The sequence below is a fragment of the Lissotriton vulgaris genome, chromosome 8, assembly GCF_964263255.1.
Source record: "Lissotriton vulgaris chromosome 8, aLisVul1.2, whole genome shotgun sequence".
NCBI classification, from domain to species: Eukaryota; Metazoa; Chordata; class Amphibia; order Caudata; family Salamandridae; genus Lissotriton; species Lissotriton vulgaris.
This window is the reverse complement of record NC_141696.1, coordinates 1,385,063,770-1,385,080,250: the sequence shown is the minus strand read 5'-3', so window position 1 is coordinate 1,385,080,250 and position 16,481 is coordinate 1,385,063,770. Positions and strand designations below refer to the sequence as shown.

The window sequence follows — 16,481 nt, the reverse complement described above, 5'->3', positions numbered from 1 at the left end:
TGAAAAACTTCAACAAATTGAGGGTAGATGGATCACTATGGAAGCAAAATTGTTTGACATGGAGCAACGTATAAGTGATTTACATGATGCTACTACCAAGATTCTTATCTTGGAGCAAGATATCCAACGGCTCAAGTTGCATACTGAGGATCTTGAAAATCGAAATAGACATAATTCCCTGCGGTTATATGGTCTACCAGAAAATTTGGAAGGCCTGGACCTTCTTCTCTTCTTAAAGAAGATCCTGCCTGAGCTTTTTGACCTTCAACTTGATCCTCCATTTAACATTCAACTTGCACATCGTCTTGGTCGTTTCCAACTTCAGTCTACCAGACCCAGAGGTATTATAATGTAATTTTCGGAATTTACAGATCTCATCTGTGTATTGAAGGCAGCAAAGGTAAAACGCCATCTTATATGGTCTGGTTACGCCATTTATCTATCTCAAAATCTCTCACTACTACCACCAATGCTAGAAGGAAAGAGTTTCTTGCTCTTCGTCCACTATGAGACAATTACATATCCTTTATGCCATTTTGCATCCTTGTCTATGTTAAATTACTCATGAGGGTGCTTCACGCTCCTTTGACGATCCTGTAATATTAAAATCTTTTCTCCAAAGTTTCCCACAACACTCTTTGGATACTCCTTCCCAGTGCTCTCTCTATACTATTTCTATATGGCTGTTATCTCTTTCATATCTTAGTTTTGCACCCTCTGTCGCTCTTCTTGCTCTTGGTGCTGTTGCATCCCATGTGTATCTCTTTTACACTTCATCTTGGATCAGGATATATTTCCTTGATCTAGCTCTTTTTCCTACTATCACTCTCTCTCCATCTCCTACTTGTTGCTTTTTACTGTCTTTTTTTCTACTGTTTTATGAATGTTCTTCTTTTTTTTCTTCTTACTTTTTTTTGAATTACATTATGTATATGTCACATGTTTATTCAATAAATGGTGTCTTTCTGTTTTCAGCAGTGTCCATGCAGCGAGACAACGTTACACATATTTAGGAAGGTGGATGAGAGATACAGGAATACAGATAATACGCTGCATGGCTGTGGTCTGGGACATCCTGTCAAAAGACAAAAGGTACTCTCTCACTTGTCCAGATTGAACTCACATGTTTCTTTTTTGAGAGAAGCTCATTGTAATGATGTATAATCTCTTAAATTGAATGGACAATGGGTGGGGCAAGTATAATATTCTCCTGTGATTAATCGTAAAGGTGGTGTTGCTATTCTTTTTCATAAATCGCTTCTTACACATATTTTATCAACTCAATGTGATAGTGATGGACGATGGGTGCTGGCCAAGGTTATCATTCATAATAGGGAAATCTTTTGATTTATTTTTTATATTCGCGTTAAACCGGACCCAGAATTCTAGAATAGCATCAAGATTTTATTAACCTCTCTTGATAATCCTAACATTATTGTGGTAGGGGATTTTAATCAGTGGTTTGATCCATTTACTGACAGACAGTCTAAATATAAATTTAATCCTGACAAATCTCACAAAGCATTACAATCTGCCATTACCACTCAGCCATTATTCGATGTTTGGGAAACTTGTAATCCCGATTCTTTTGAATTCACATTTTTCTCCAATGTTCCACTCGTTCCAGAATTGATTATATTTTGGTCAGTAAACCTCTACTTCCCTCCGTCCAATCCTTAGAGATTGGCTCTATTTTTATTTCTGACCATACTCCTGTTTTTTCTTCATTTGACTTATCTCTGAACAATTATAAAACTGGTCGATGGAGATTTAATAATTTTCTCCTTTCCAACAATAAGTTTTTCATCTAAAGCTACTACCTTTATTAACTTTTTTTTTAAATTAATCAACCTTTGGACACATCTGTTCCTAACACTTGAGATGCCTTCAAGGTCTCTTTTCGTGCCTTCACTACAGCATACGCAGCAAGGAGGAAGAAAACCAACCATGCGAAGTATACTGCTTTATTACCCCAACTCAAAACATTGGAACATACTTCCTTTTCCTCCCAATCCTCATCTGTACTACATGAGATAATCAAGGTGAGGTCTGCTCTTAATAAGCTTGCTCCTGTTGATGCCTATAATATTTTCCTTAAAGTTAAATCTAAGTATCACGGAGGTCAAAACAAGGCGGGCAAAATGTTGGCCAATTTTTTAAAAATCAAATCTAAACGTAAAAATATTAGTCCCATTCAAATTGAATGCACGAACAAAATGGTATCTTCTGATGCAGATATTTCTCCCACTTTTCAAGAATATTTCCAGGTATTGTATTCTGATGACACTAACCCCTTAGAACAAAATATGCATAACTTTTTGTGTGGCCTACCTTATCTCCCATCTATACCTGATGAATTTGGTTTATTAGAACTCGAGATACCTCTCCAGGAAATAATGGATGCCATCAGATCCTTAAAAAAAGCCAAGGATCCTGGTCCTGATGCTCTCTCTGTTGATTTTTTTTCTGCTTTCTCCTCCATTTTTGCCCCTAAACTACTTGAACTTTTCAACTCTTTTCTTGCAGAATCTAAGGCCACTGGTTCCCTTCTAGAAGCCTTAATTGTCGTTATTCCCAAACCTGATAAAGATCACTCCCTTTGTAAAAATTATCCTCCTATTTCATTTATCAATTATGACTGCACAATATTTGCCAAAGTCCTTGCATCTCGTCTTGAGACTATTGTGCCCTAATTAGTCAACACTGATCAGTCTAGTCTAATTAAGGGCAGACAGACTACTGATAATGCTAAAATGTTTTCTAATGTTATTTTCGTAAAAAATAAGAATCTCCTCTAACTGCATTGTCTCTTGATGCGGAAAAGAGCTTTGATCGTATTAACTGGCAATGTATGCTTACTATTTTTCAATGGTATGGTTTTGGCCTTAACTTCATTTCATTTGTAAACTTATTATACTCTGCCCCACATGCTAGTTTTTTTGTCAATAAACATTTTTCTCAATATTTTCAGTTACATAGAGGCACTCGGCAGGGTTGTCCTCTTTCACCACTACTATTTGTTTTGTGTTTAGAACCATTCCTTGAGCGCATCCGTGTTAACCCACTCATCTCAGGTTTTGTTCATAATTCCACTGAAATTAAACTGTCGGCTTATGCTGATGATATTTTTGATTTATATGTCCAATCCCCTCTCTTCCTTATCTCCCTTTTTACACGAAATTCATCTGCACTCTAACATTTCTGGATATAAACTAAACTTTCCCAAAACTGAAATATTACCTTTAAATTCTTCATGTTACCAATATATGTTTGCTAATACTAATTTTACTTGGTGCCCCATCAAAATAAAATATCTTGGATTTAGGTTTTCTTCTTCTGTTTCCAACACAATTAGTTGTATGTTTAATGCCTTAACAATCACACTAAAAAAACTACTTTCCTCATGGTCTCCTCTCCACTTATCATGAAGGTTGGATACTATTAAGAAAATGATTGTTCCACTTGTCCTTTAAACATTGTCTATGTTACCTTTTAAGATTCCCATTTATTTCTCTCAAATTCATTCATCATGCACTGAATTCCTATGGAATAATAAACATTCTCCCATTGCTTTGACTGAATTCAAATGTCCCAAGAATGAAGAGGCTGTTCGTTTTCCTGACTTTAAATTATATCACTTTGCATTTTTAATTAGTTAATTTTGTGCTCTAACCCATTAGTTTGGTGAGACTTCCATACCACGATGGTTTGTATTTAAACACTCTTTATTTAAGGATTTCTCATTTGAAAATATAGTTTATATGTCTAACTGGACCTTTATATCAAATAATCCTATACTGAAATACTCCCAACAATAGTTACACAATGTATTTTCTGTAGGTTTCGACTCACGTCAATGTTTCTTAGTTTCCTCTATTTGGTATAACAAATTTATCAAATTGCGGCACAAGTTATTCTGTTATAAACACTGGAAGGAAAAGGGTATTACGTTTATTTATCAGCTTGTCCAACATAACTCTGTTATTCCCTTTTCCCAATTGCAATCAATGAATCAGGGGAATTTCAAGCGGACTACTCACCCGTGAGGGTCTCAAGGCGTTGGGGGGTCAGCAGCTCCATATCAGTTGAAGAGTCAGGTCTTCAGTGCCTTCCTGAAGGTGGTCAGGGAAGGGGCGCGTCGGATGTTGGGGGGGAGCTTGTTCCAGGTCTTGGCCACGATGTAGGAGAATGATCTTCCTCCTGTCCTCCTGTTCTGGCTCTGCGGATGCACTGGTTTTCGGCAAGGAGAAGTTTGGCAGAACGTAGGTTTCTTTTGGGTACACGGAGGGTGATTCTGTCATTGAGGTATTGGGGTCCGGTGTTGTGTAGGAATTTGTAGGCGTGGATGAGTATCTTGAAGGTGATTCTTTTCTCGACGGGGAGCCAATGGAGCTTGCACAGGTGTTGGCTGCTGTGCTTGTCTCGAGGGATACCGAGGACGAGTCTGGCGGTGGTGTTCTATATCGACTGGAGCTTGTGGAGTAGAGACTTGTTGATGCTGGCTTAGAGGCGTTTCCGTAATCCAGCCTGCTAGTGATGAGAGCGCGGTTGACCGTCTTCCTTGCCTCATGGGGGGAATCCATTTGAAGGTCTTGCGAAGGATGCAGAAGCAGGTGGAGGTGACGGCAGTAATTTGTCTGTTCGTGGAGAGGGAGGAGTCTAAGATGATGCTGAGGTTTTGGATGTGGTCCGTAGGGGTGGGGGGTGCCGAGGGCGGTGGGCCACCAAGTGTCGTTCCATGCTGAGAGGGTGGTTCAGAGAATGAGGACTTCTGTCTTCTCTGAGTTGAGTTTCAGGCAGCTGTTGCTCATCCGGTAGCGATGTCCTGCATTCCTTCCTGGAAGTTGAGTCTGGTGGTGGTGGGGATCTTGGTGAGGCAGAGGATGAGCTGGGTGTCGTTGGCATAGGAGACTATGCTGAGGCCATGCTGTCAGATGATGGCGGTGTCAGATTATAATTTACCATGTTCGTTTTTTCATGAATATCTTTTAATATCGTCTTCTTTGCAGCCCTATTTAACAGCTAATAACTTTTCCTCAGCCATTCTAGCATACACGCACTCCCCTTACAACATTTCCCAAGACCCTATACCCAAGGCTACATTTCTCTACAAGATGTTATTATCACCCTTCTCTGAAAGATCCAAAACACCTATTGAGCTAATGTGGGAAGTTGATTTATCCATTTCACTTCCTATCCCTGCTTGGGATCAATTTTGGCTTAAATTATTTGAAACATCTAAAGCAACTCGTATTACACAATCTTCATTTGTTATTTATATCAGATCTCTCATTACTCCTGAATGTATGTCCAAGTTCTCTACCACCTCCTGTTCTTTATGCTGGTCTTGTTCCTCCTTTACAGGGACTTTAATTTGTTTATTATATTATTGCTCTTATGTGTTGAAATTCTGGAAATCTATTTGGGCAAAATGTATAGAAATATTTCAATGTAGTATTCTATTATCAATGAAAAATGTTTTCCTCAGGACTGCTTCACCAGATTTTGACACTATTTATCCTAAACCTATGTTATTTGATCTTTTTATTGATATTGCTTTTAAAGTGATACTTTCTTATTGGAAAGACACCGCTAAAGTATATATATCAATATGGTGGAATTGTATTTGTGATGAACATAGAATTGCAACTGTTTCTTCATTCTCATTGTCTCAGAAAATCAAATCTGATTTACTTTTGGCTACCTTTCACTTTGTGTCTTTCTACTCACACACTTATATCTTAGTTACTATACAAATTATTATTATTATTATTATTATTTTTTAAATGTTTCCCTCTGTCTTGTTTTTTTCTCATTTCTTTCTTTCTCTTTTTTTTCCTTTTCATGTTTTATAGTTATAAGGCATAAGAGGGATCACTGACATAATATCGATGACACAAATATAGACTTACCAAACTAACGACTAAAAAATATAGAATGCAAAAATATTGAATCCGTATCTCCAAACAGGTAAGTACAAAAATATCGAATCAAAAATATCGTTGTAAAAAATATAGTTAGTCAAAATATCGAATTTTTTTAAATGTCTTAAAAGTAATTGAAAATGAATGAAATAATAAATATAATTAACTTAAACATACTTAAAATAATTAAATAACCTTAAAATTAATAAATAATTAATGTAAGTTAAAAAATACAATTTAATTTTTGAATACATATATATATATGAACATAATATTAATAAAAAATATACAATATTTTTACCGTAAGTTAGCTGGAGAGTTAAATTTACTATTACCACTCCAGTGAGTGCAACAGTTGAGAAAGCGTTGGATAGCGTAGCGGTAAAAATTACTATTTCCACTCCAGTGAGTGCAACAGTAGGGAAAGCGTTGGATAGCGGGAGGGTAAAAATTACTATTCCCACTCCAGAGAGTGCAACAGTAGGGAAAGCGTTGGATAGCGTAGGGGTAAAAACTTACTATTCCCACTCCAGTGAGTGCAACAGTAGGGAAAGCGTTGGATAGCGTAGGGGTAAAAATTGCTATTCCCACTCCAGAGAGTGCAACAGTAGGGAAAGCGTTGGATAGCGGGAGGGTAAAAATTACTATTCCCACTCCAGAGAGTGCAACAGTAGGGAAAGCGTTGGATAGCGTAGGCATAAAATTTACTATTCCCACTCCAGTGAGTGCAACAGTAGGGAAAGCGTTGGATAGCGGGAGGGTAAAAATTACTATTCCCACTCCAGAGAGTGCAACAGTAGGGAAAGCGTTGGATAGTGTAGGGGTGAAAAATTACTATTCCCACTCCAGTGAGTGCAACAGTTGAGAAAGCGTTGGATAGCGTAGCGGTAAAAATTACTATTCCCACTCCAGTGAGTGCAACAGTAGGGAAAGCGTTGGATAGCGGGAGGGTAAAAATTACTATTCCCACTCCAGAGAGTGCAACAGTAGGGAAAGCGTTGGATAGCGTAGGGGTAAAAACTTACTATTCCCACTCCAGTGAGTGCAACAGTAGGGAAAGCGTTGGATAGCGTAGGGGTAAAAATTGCTATTCCCACTCCAGAGAGTGCAACAGTAGGGAAAGCGTTGGATAGCGGGAGGGTAAAAATTACTATTCCCACTCCAGAGAGTGCAACAGTAGGGAAAGCGTTGGATAGCGTAGGCATAAAATTTACTATTCCCACTCCAGTGAGTGCAACAGTAGGGAAAGCGTTGGATAGCGGGAGGGTAAAAATTACTATTCCCACTCCAGAGAGTGCAACAGTAGGGAAAGCGTTGGATAGTGTAGGGGTGAAAAATTACTATTCCCACTCCAGTGAGTGCAACAGTAGGGAAAGCGTTGGATAGCGGAAGGGTAAAAATTACTATTCCCACTCCAGAGAGTGCAACATTAGGGAAAGCGTTGGATAGCGTAGGCATAAAATTTACTATTCCCACTCCAGTGAGTGCAACAGTAGGGAAAGCGTTGGATAGTGGGAGGGTAAAAATTACTATTCCCACTCCAGAGAGGGCAACAGTAGGGAAAGCGTTGGATAGCGAAGGGGGAAAAATTACTATTCCCGCTCCAGTGAGTGCAACAGTAGGGAAAGCATTGGATAGCGTAGGGGTAAATATTACTATGCCCACTCCAGTGAGTGCAACAGTAGGGAAAGCGTTGGATAGCGTAGTGGTAAAAATTACTATTCCCACTCCAGTGAGTGCAACAGTAGGGAAAGCATTGGATAGCGTAGAGGTAAAAATTACTATTCCCACTCCAGTGAGTGCAACAGTAGGGAAAGCGTTGGATTATGTAGGGGTAAAAATTACTATTCCCACTCCAGTGAGTGCAACAGTAGGGAAAGCGTTGGATAGCGGGAGGGTAAAAATTACTATTCCCACTCCAGAGAGTGCAACAGTAGGGAAAGCGTTGGATAGCGGGAGGGTAAAAATTACTATTCCCACTCCAGAGAGTGCAACAGTAGGGAAAGCGTTGGATAGTGTAGGGGTAAAAATTACTATTCCCACTCCAGTGAGTGCAACAGTAGGGAAAGCGTTGGATAGCGTAGGGGGTAAAAATTACTATTCCCACTCCAGAGAGTGCAACAGTAGGGAAAGCGTTGGATAGCGGGAGGGTAAAAATTACTATTCCCACTCCAGAGAGTGCAACAGTAGGGAAAGCGTTGGATAGCGTAGGCGTAAAATTTACTATTCCCACTCCAGTGAGTGCAACAGTAGGGAAAGCGTTGGATAGCGGGAGGGTAAAAATTACTATTCCCACTCCAGAGAGTGCAACAGTAGGGAAAGCGTTGGATAGTGTAGGGGTGAAAAATTCCTATTCCCACTCCAGTGAGTGCAACAGTAGGGAAAGCGTTGGATAGCGGGAGGGTAAAAATTACTATTCCCACTCCAGAGAGTGCAACATTAGGGAAAGCGTTGGATAGCGTAGGCATAAAATTTACTATTCCCACTCCAGTGAGTGCAACAGTAGGGAAAGCGTTGGATAGTGGGAGGATAAAAATTACTATTCCCACTCCAGAGAGGGCAACAGTAGGGAAAGCGTTGGATAGCGAAGGGGGAAAATTAATATTCCTGCTCCAGTGAGTGCAACAGTAGGGAAAGCGTTGGATAGCATAGGGGTAAAAATTACTATGCCCACTCCAGTGAGTGCAACAGTAGGAAAAGCGTTGAATAGCGTAGTGGTAAAATTACTATTCCCACTCCAGTGAGTGCAACAGTAGGGAAACCATTGGATAGCGTAGAGGTAAAAATTACTATTTCCACTCCAGTGAGTGCAACAGTAGGGAAAACGTTGGATTATGTAGGGGTAAAAATTACTATTCCCACTCCAGTGAGTGCACCAGTAGGGAAAGCGTTGTATAGCGTAGGGGTAAAAATTACTATGCCCACTCCAGTGAGTGCAACAGTAGGGAAAGCGTTGGATAGCGTAGGGGTAAAAATTACTATTCCCACTCCAGTGAGTGCAACAGTAGGGAAAGCATTGGATAGCGTAGAGGTAAAAAATACTATTCCCACTCCAGTGAGTGCAACAGTAGGGAAAGTGTTGGATTATGTAGGGGTAAAAATTACTATTCCCACTCCAGAGAGTGTAACAGTAGTGAAAGTCAATGCTTCATATATGTATAAAAATAAATTAAATATTAATACCAATTACAAATTAATTAAAAGTAATTAACAATTTAATATAGTATAATAATTAATCAGTTAAAAATACAAATAAAAATTAATTATTAAAAATAATTACCTATTAATACAAATTTTTAACCAAATAAAATAATTAGATAACAATTAAAAAATAATAAAAAATTAATTAAAAAAAACAATAAATACATTTAAAAATGTAATTAATTACAAATAAATTACTTCCCACCCTATTCCCCTATAAACCCACAACCCGCAACAGAAAATAAATTAATAAAATTAACATAATTATCAATTAATCAAATAATAAAAATTAATTACCAACTATATTTTAATTAATTACCAATTAAAAATTTAATTAACAATTAATTCAAAATAAATATCAATAAATAAATTAAAATATTTAATTAATTATAATTAAATTACTTCCCACCCTATTCCCCTATAAACCCACAACCCGCTACAGAAAATAGATTAGTAAAATTAACATTATTATCAATTAATCAATTAATAAAAATTAATTACCAATTATATTTTAATTAATTACCAATTAAAAATAATTAACAATTAATTCAAAATAAATACCAATAAATAAATTAACATATTTAATGAATTATAATTAAATTATTCCCCACCCTATTACCCTATAAACCCACAACCCGCTACAGAAAATAAAGTAATAAAATTAACATAATTATCAATTAATCAATTAATAAAAATCAATTACCGGATATATTTTAATTAATTACCAATTAAAAATGAACTAACAATTAATTCAAAATAAATACCAATAAATAAATTAACATATTTAATTAATTATAATTAAATTACTTCCCACCCTATTCCCCTATAAACCCACAACCTGCTACAGAATTTTAGTAGGCAAAAATTAAATACCATAAAATAATTAATTAAAATAAACTATAAAATAAATATACACTTTTCACACATATACTAACATAAAAAACACTTTAAAAAATTGGATATTATTAAAAAATCGATATTAACTTACCTCAAATTCTATATTTTTGTTGACTATATTCTGTGCATTCGATATTTTTGTTGTCTATATTCTGTTCATTCGATATTTTGTCCATTCTATATTTTTAATTCGTTATTAATGCAATTCAATATTTTTAACTCGATATATTGACTGTACACTGCATAAGAGGTACATATTTAATGACTGGTATTGCTTGCTTTAACTCTCCAATTATTTCATTATATTGTTTTTCTACTGGTTGGTTTTTAAATATTGATATTGTATTCCTGTTAGAACTAATTGTTTTTTCTCAAAAACTTCAATAAAAAATATTTTTAAAAAAGAAAGTGCTATACAAATGCAATTTCAATACAAGAGATGAAATATAGTAATTTCTCAGCATTCAGCATTCAAAGTGTAGAGCTATGCTTTAAATGTACGATTATGCCCCCAGTAGCAGGGAGGTGCGCAACTCCCATAGGGCTAAAAGGGCTTTAGCCTCTCCATCGTGTGTTTCAGCCCGGGCTGCTGCAGCTTGAGCTGCTGTGAGCTCAGCTGGGTAGTGTCTGGAGTCTTATCTCCACCACACCCAGTTTTTCACAGGTCTTTTTTCTCTGATTTCAGTACCCCCTGGGTCCCCACTCTGCCTTTTCCTTGCATTTGTGTTTTATTTTTACTGCCACAGTGGGAGAATGCATTTTATGAAGAGGCATCTTACGAGTAGGAATACCATCTTTCCTAGAGAAAAATACGGCCATTTGTTGTTGTTTAAGGAGTCTGCAAGGGCCTCGCCTTGCCACTAAATAGGGCTGTAAATAAAATTGTATGCATTCATTTGTAACAACTTTTCTCTTTTTGTTTCCTTTACTTATTAGTCATGGAGAATTAGCCGCTTCGCTGCGGCCGGAATTCCCCTGTGGTGCTGGTTTGGACGGCCCCTGGCAGTCCTCCGCACACGGCCACCGTGACGTCAGACGGCCCCCGGCCGCATGACGCACGGAAGAGGTTAATGCAGCCCTCGAATACATTCATTTAAAAGTGTTTTTTATATATGCTGTTTGAAGAATGCCAAATAAGTGCTAAAAATACCAGCTTTCTGTGATTTTCCCTATTTTTATACTGGCTGGGACATCAAAATACCAGAGGTGGCTGTATGAATCCGATCAGCTGGCATCCCTTATCAGGAGACTGAAAGTTTGTAGCAGGATCAGAACATTATGTATTTCCTCCATCCCAGATTGATGCCAGAATAGCTATAGTTTATCTTATACCTGAAACTTTACGTCAGCCATCAATACAATGCTGAGTTACTCCCGGTGTCTGGGAATACATCCTGCATTCAACCCACTCCATCTGATTCTCATCATTCCCCCTTCACTTTCATGTTTACCCTGCACTAACAGCGATTGCATCGCACTCACACTGCTCATCATGCACTCATGCTATTTACCCTACTTCTACCCTTCACTCACACGAGCACACCGCTCACCCTGCATGCACATGACACTCCACTCACTTATCACTTTCACTGCTCAGCCTAAACTCATAGTGATCACACTGCACTCACGCAATTAATCCCCCTCTTACCCTGCACTCACACAAGCACACCGCTCATCCTTTACTGACAGCAACCACGCTGCACGTATGGCCCTTGCAACGAACTCACTCTGTTCTCCCTGCACTTATTCTACGGTCACTTGAGCACACTGCTCACCCTGCACTCACAGTGATCACACTGCACTCACACTACTCACTATACACTCATGCTTTTCACTTTTCACTTACAGGCACACACTACTCACCCTGCACTCATGTGACACTTCAATCACCTGTCAGTATCACTACTCACTTCGCAGTCACACTCAAAGAAGCACATCACTCACAATGCATTCATTGCTCCCACTCTGCACTTTCACACACATTCAAACTCATGTCACATCCCTCACCCGATAGTCACTCCTCTCACCCTACTCTGACACTGTCACATCGGTCTCTGTGCACTCATATAGGGACTCCTGTCATTCACACAGTTCAACCTTCACCAGGCACTCACACCACCCAAACAGGCACAGCACACACCCTGGAGTCACACCACTCATCCTGCACTTCATTCTCTCACTCTGAACTCTCATGGACAAACCTCTCAGCCTGCATTCATTCAGGCACTTTGTTCATCCTGCCTGCACACAGGGACTATAGTTTACAGGAACTCATAGGGACACACCACTCACTCTGCAGTAACTCCTCTCACCATGCACTCATCAGTCACTCTCACAGATCACACTTCACTATCGCCGCTCACCGTGCACCACACACAGCCACACTACTCATCCTGCATTTAGACCACTCACACCACCCTGTACTGGCTCCTCTTACTCTGCATTCACTTCTATCACCCAACACTCACATGGGCCCTCCCCTCACATTGCAATCATGCAGCTCACCTGACATTCACTTCTGCACATTTTTCACCGTACACTCGCACTACTCACGATGCAATCAGTCACACTATTCACCATCATCCAGCACTTACATGAGCACACCAGTTACTCTGCACATATACAAATTAAACAACTCTCATGAATATACACATATTTCTACAAAGGAACCCACAGAATACCTTCTCTTTCCATAGTTCTAGATGTCTACATAATTCCATCTGCATCAACAGGGCTGGTGCAAAAGGGGGAAGTGGACTAAGAATGTGGTATAGCGCAAGGAGGGACTGTAAGGCTGATCGATGGAGGATCGTGTGACACCTTCAACCATTCCTGGCTTTCCATTCCCACAATGCTTCATTTCAGGACTTGTCATATTTTTTAATTGTAAGTTGGGTCTCAAAACACCCAAAATGCAAAGCGTTTATTGGATAAAATCCATGGTTGTGGAAGAAGTCAAGCATTTCATAAGATCAGTTGGATGCCGTGATGTTACATGTTAGAATGTGAATTTGTTAATTTCCAATACTGTAACTGCTTGATCCACAATTGAAACCAATTATAAGCCCCATACAGCTATTTTAAGGAAGTGCACTTTTCATTCACATCATACTTGTAACAAACATTGATAAGGCAATATATTACTATTTTTGACTAGACTATACAGAATGTGTTTGTATCTAGGTTTGCTAAAAGGCAAGGCAGGTATAGAAGAAGCAGCAGGGCAAGCTTTTCTAACACAATAACAGCAGATTGACTAATGGAAGTGTGAGTGGCAGGGTGTTTGTGTGTGAGTGTGACAGAGTATAAATGCACAAACGAGTGAGAATGTGTGTGTGTCAGTGTATGTGGGTTATGCATGCAAGTGTGCTGCTGGTCTGGCCTACTGCACGTTATTCTTGCCTCATGGACAAGGACACTAATAGAATATGAATGGGAGGTGTTACCTATGGCAAACTGCAGGTCCTGACATGCTTCGATTAAGACACTATCATTGGCTATTGGGACTCGAACTGACTAACTGAGGAAGCTACTAGCCCAGTCATACCCAGAGGCAAGGACACAGAACATGTGCCACCACACCTGGCCGAAGACCCTGACATGATGCAAGTAATTCTTAGCATCTGAGGTGCATCCATAGCTACATGTTGGAACTGATATTCGAGTTAATTGTTGTCATAAGATTTCCTGTACTTATTTTGCGGAGGGTGTCCACGGCAAAATGCTAGCCCTTGTATACCGGAGGGAATTTTTAGTGGCTGAAGTGTCCATGGTAAATTTCTGGCACAGGCGACTATGCGATTGCATGTAATGATAATTAGAATATGCCTGAAAATTGATACAAGGGAAAAGTCACATTTTATAGATAGGTTATATAATGCTCATGAATTACATGTTTGTTGTTCCTAACAAGTAAAACCTGATAATGTGACAATTGTTTAGTCTATGAAGTAGCGCATTGTATGTTAATATGTGTTTAATTAATTTCACAGTTACCCCTGACGAAGGGCCCCTGGAGGCCATAAATGCATTGGGTTTTTAATTAACTGCTTATGATGAAACACGCCTTCAGTACGTATTTTTGAATGAAGAGGCTCGGATGGCCCATCAAGGATATGAGAAACTTAAGCAAATTGGCATTCCCTTGCCCGTGGATGAATCATGATTACTGTTGGTTGAAGTATTGAATTAATGGTATATAAAGGATTTAAGTGGAAGACAAAAAGTAAAAAGGTTGCATTAGCACTAGCGACAGTGCCATGGTTTGGGGCACAGACACAGTGCCCCTTCACAGTGACTTAAATTTCTGGCACTGTCATATTGAATGTACTCCTTGGCATGAGGAGCTCATCCATGAAAAAATGATGACCTTGGTATAATGGAAGTGATTTCTGACTTAAGACACCTGGTGCACCATGAAAGAACTGGGATATTTCATGAATGCCCATAAGGGTCTGAGGCGTTTTTAGCAAATTTGATCTAAAACAATTCTCAGGGGAGACGACTGCTCCCCTTAAATTATCTACAAGAAATCTGTTAACATATTTTGCTTGTTGGAATTTGGGGAAAGTATCACACCCCACCATTTCTGAAAATGCTTGCCCTTCCCAGTTGCTGGGTGCAAACTGGCTTTAAGGTGGTGTGACTTGTGCAGCCATACCTAGCCTTTAGTGGGGGGCGATGTGTTTAAAAATAATTTTTGGCTTAAAAGCACATGAACTTCCTTGTGCATAAGGTCATTTTCAGGCAACAATAGAAATATCAAGATAACTCTGGCGATTAATGTTCCTACTAGTGAGAGTTCAGAATTTTGTCTAGTTGCAGTTTTTGCTCATTGTAGAGTAGCACGGAGGGTTGATGTGCTTGCTGCAAAAACATGTGCCATACCGATAACAGAACTGAGTGTGAGTGAACTATGTGCCGCACTATGAAAATAAAGAAATGTTAGTCAGAGAGAGGCTATATAGAGATGAGGTGCACTGTTGGAGGGTGGTAGTGAGGGAATTCATGAAGAAGGAAGATATGGGGGAGGAGAGCGCCAAAAAAGTGTTGTAACAGCTGCCACAGTGCTCGAGCCAGCACTGGCTGGGAGTCTTAGACCCGTCTCCCCTTCTTGCTTAAATAAATGTTGTCCACCAGATGTCAGGATCCTATCTCATCCCAGGAGTGGGTCTTTCACTGTCATCCAAAACTAAACATGCATGTTTCCCTATATAAGTAGCGCTTCCATCCCAACATTTCCAATACATTCATGGATCTGGTCAATAAAAGTCACCTTGCAGATGTTTGCTAAGAAATGTCGCGTGTTCAGTGAATGCCAATCTCTCGGGTTCCGTAGAGATAATCCGCGGCCGCGCTCCGGTGGGTCAGCCTCCAGTGGGGTCAGGTCCAGTCTCTGGATCCAGTCGTTTGAGCTACCTTTGACAAACTTCATGAACTGCCCTGCCTGCAGCCCGCTCCCAGCTATTAAAGCGTGTCTGACAAAACACGTCATTGTGTGCTGATCTGGCGGAGAGTCTTGGCAGTAGCCACGGGTCACCGCCCCCTGGTGACGTCAGTGAATGCATCCAATAATGCTTAACTGGTGTCTGGTAAATAAAGCTTATTATGTTGTAATATTTGTAGAAGCTGAGACAGCCCCCAAGCCTACCGAGAGCAGCACGTACCCGAGAGCAGCACGTACTACCACTCCAGCTTCCAGCCAGTGTGGTGCGTTGGCAGCGCTCCAGCTTGACAGCTGAGGCGCTATAATGCGAAACTTTGCATTTCAGTGTGGTGATGTGGACCGCACACTGAAATGCGTAAGTCTAACTAACGCTCGAAATGGAGCACTTTGCATGAGCACCAGTTGCATTACACAAGGTCACATTCATTTTTTTTCTTTTTTTTTGAGGCACAGAAAGATTACGGGTCAGATTTACAAGCCTCTTGCGCCACTTTTGCGTCACTTTTAATATGGAAAAAGTGACCCAAAAGTGGCGCAAGGGGCTTGTAAATCTGCCCCTACGTGATTTGCACGGAATGACAGGATGTTGAGCCAACGCCAATATTTAAACCTGGTTCCAAAGTCGGCAGCTCCGGAATAATAATTTACAAATGTTAATAGCAAACACTGTGTTCAAGAATCAACCTTTTCACCGGGTAGCACTCTCAAGGCGGCCCACCTAAGGAATCCAGTGACTGTCCATTTATTTGTTCGTAATAAAGATTGTTTAAATGAAAATTCGAAATGAAATGAACATTTAATTTGTACCCGGAACTACTACTCGGAGGTGTCTATGCGTCCGAGCTCTGATTCAGAGGGTAGAGAAAAAGGTGGTTAAATTCCTTACTTTTGAAACACCCTGGGGCAGATTTACAAGCCCCTTGTGCCTCTTTTACGCCGCCATTGTGACACTTTTGTGATGCAGCGGTGGCGCAAAAGATGCGCCATGGTGTGGGGTATTTACAACGTGACGC

At 39.6% G+C, this 16,481-nt stretch overlaps 1 protein-coding gene across 2 annotated transcripts in view; it reads right to left on the bottom strand.

Annotated features, from left to right (window-relative positions):
• LOC147698790 (carbonyl reductase [NADPH] 1-like) overlaps positions 1–16,481 on the bottom strand; it is a 149,364-nt gene that overhangs the window by 92,630 nt on the left and 40,253 nt on the right. The window contains exon 1 of one of the 2 annotated variants that reach the window (XM_086935385.1): positions 15,298–15,466. The exons of the other annotated variant lie outside the window; for it this stretch is intronic. The gene's annotated coding sequence lies outside the window, so the exon portion shown is untranslated. Of the gene's footprint in view, positions 1–15,297; positions 15,467–16,481 lie in introns of those variants that run through there. 2 annotated transcript variants of the gene reach the window in all.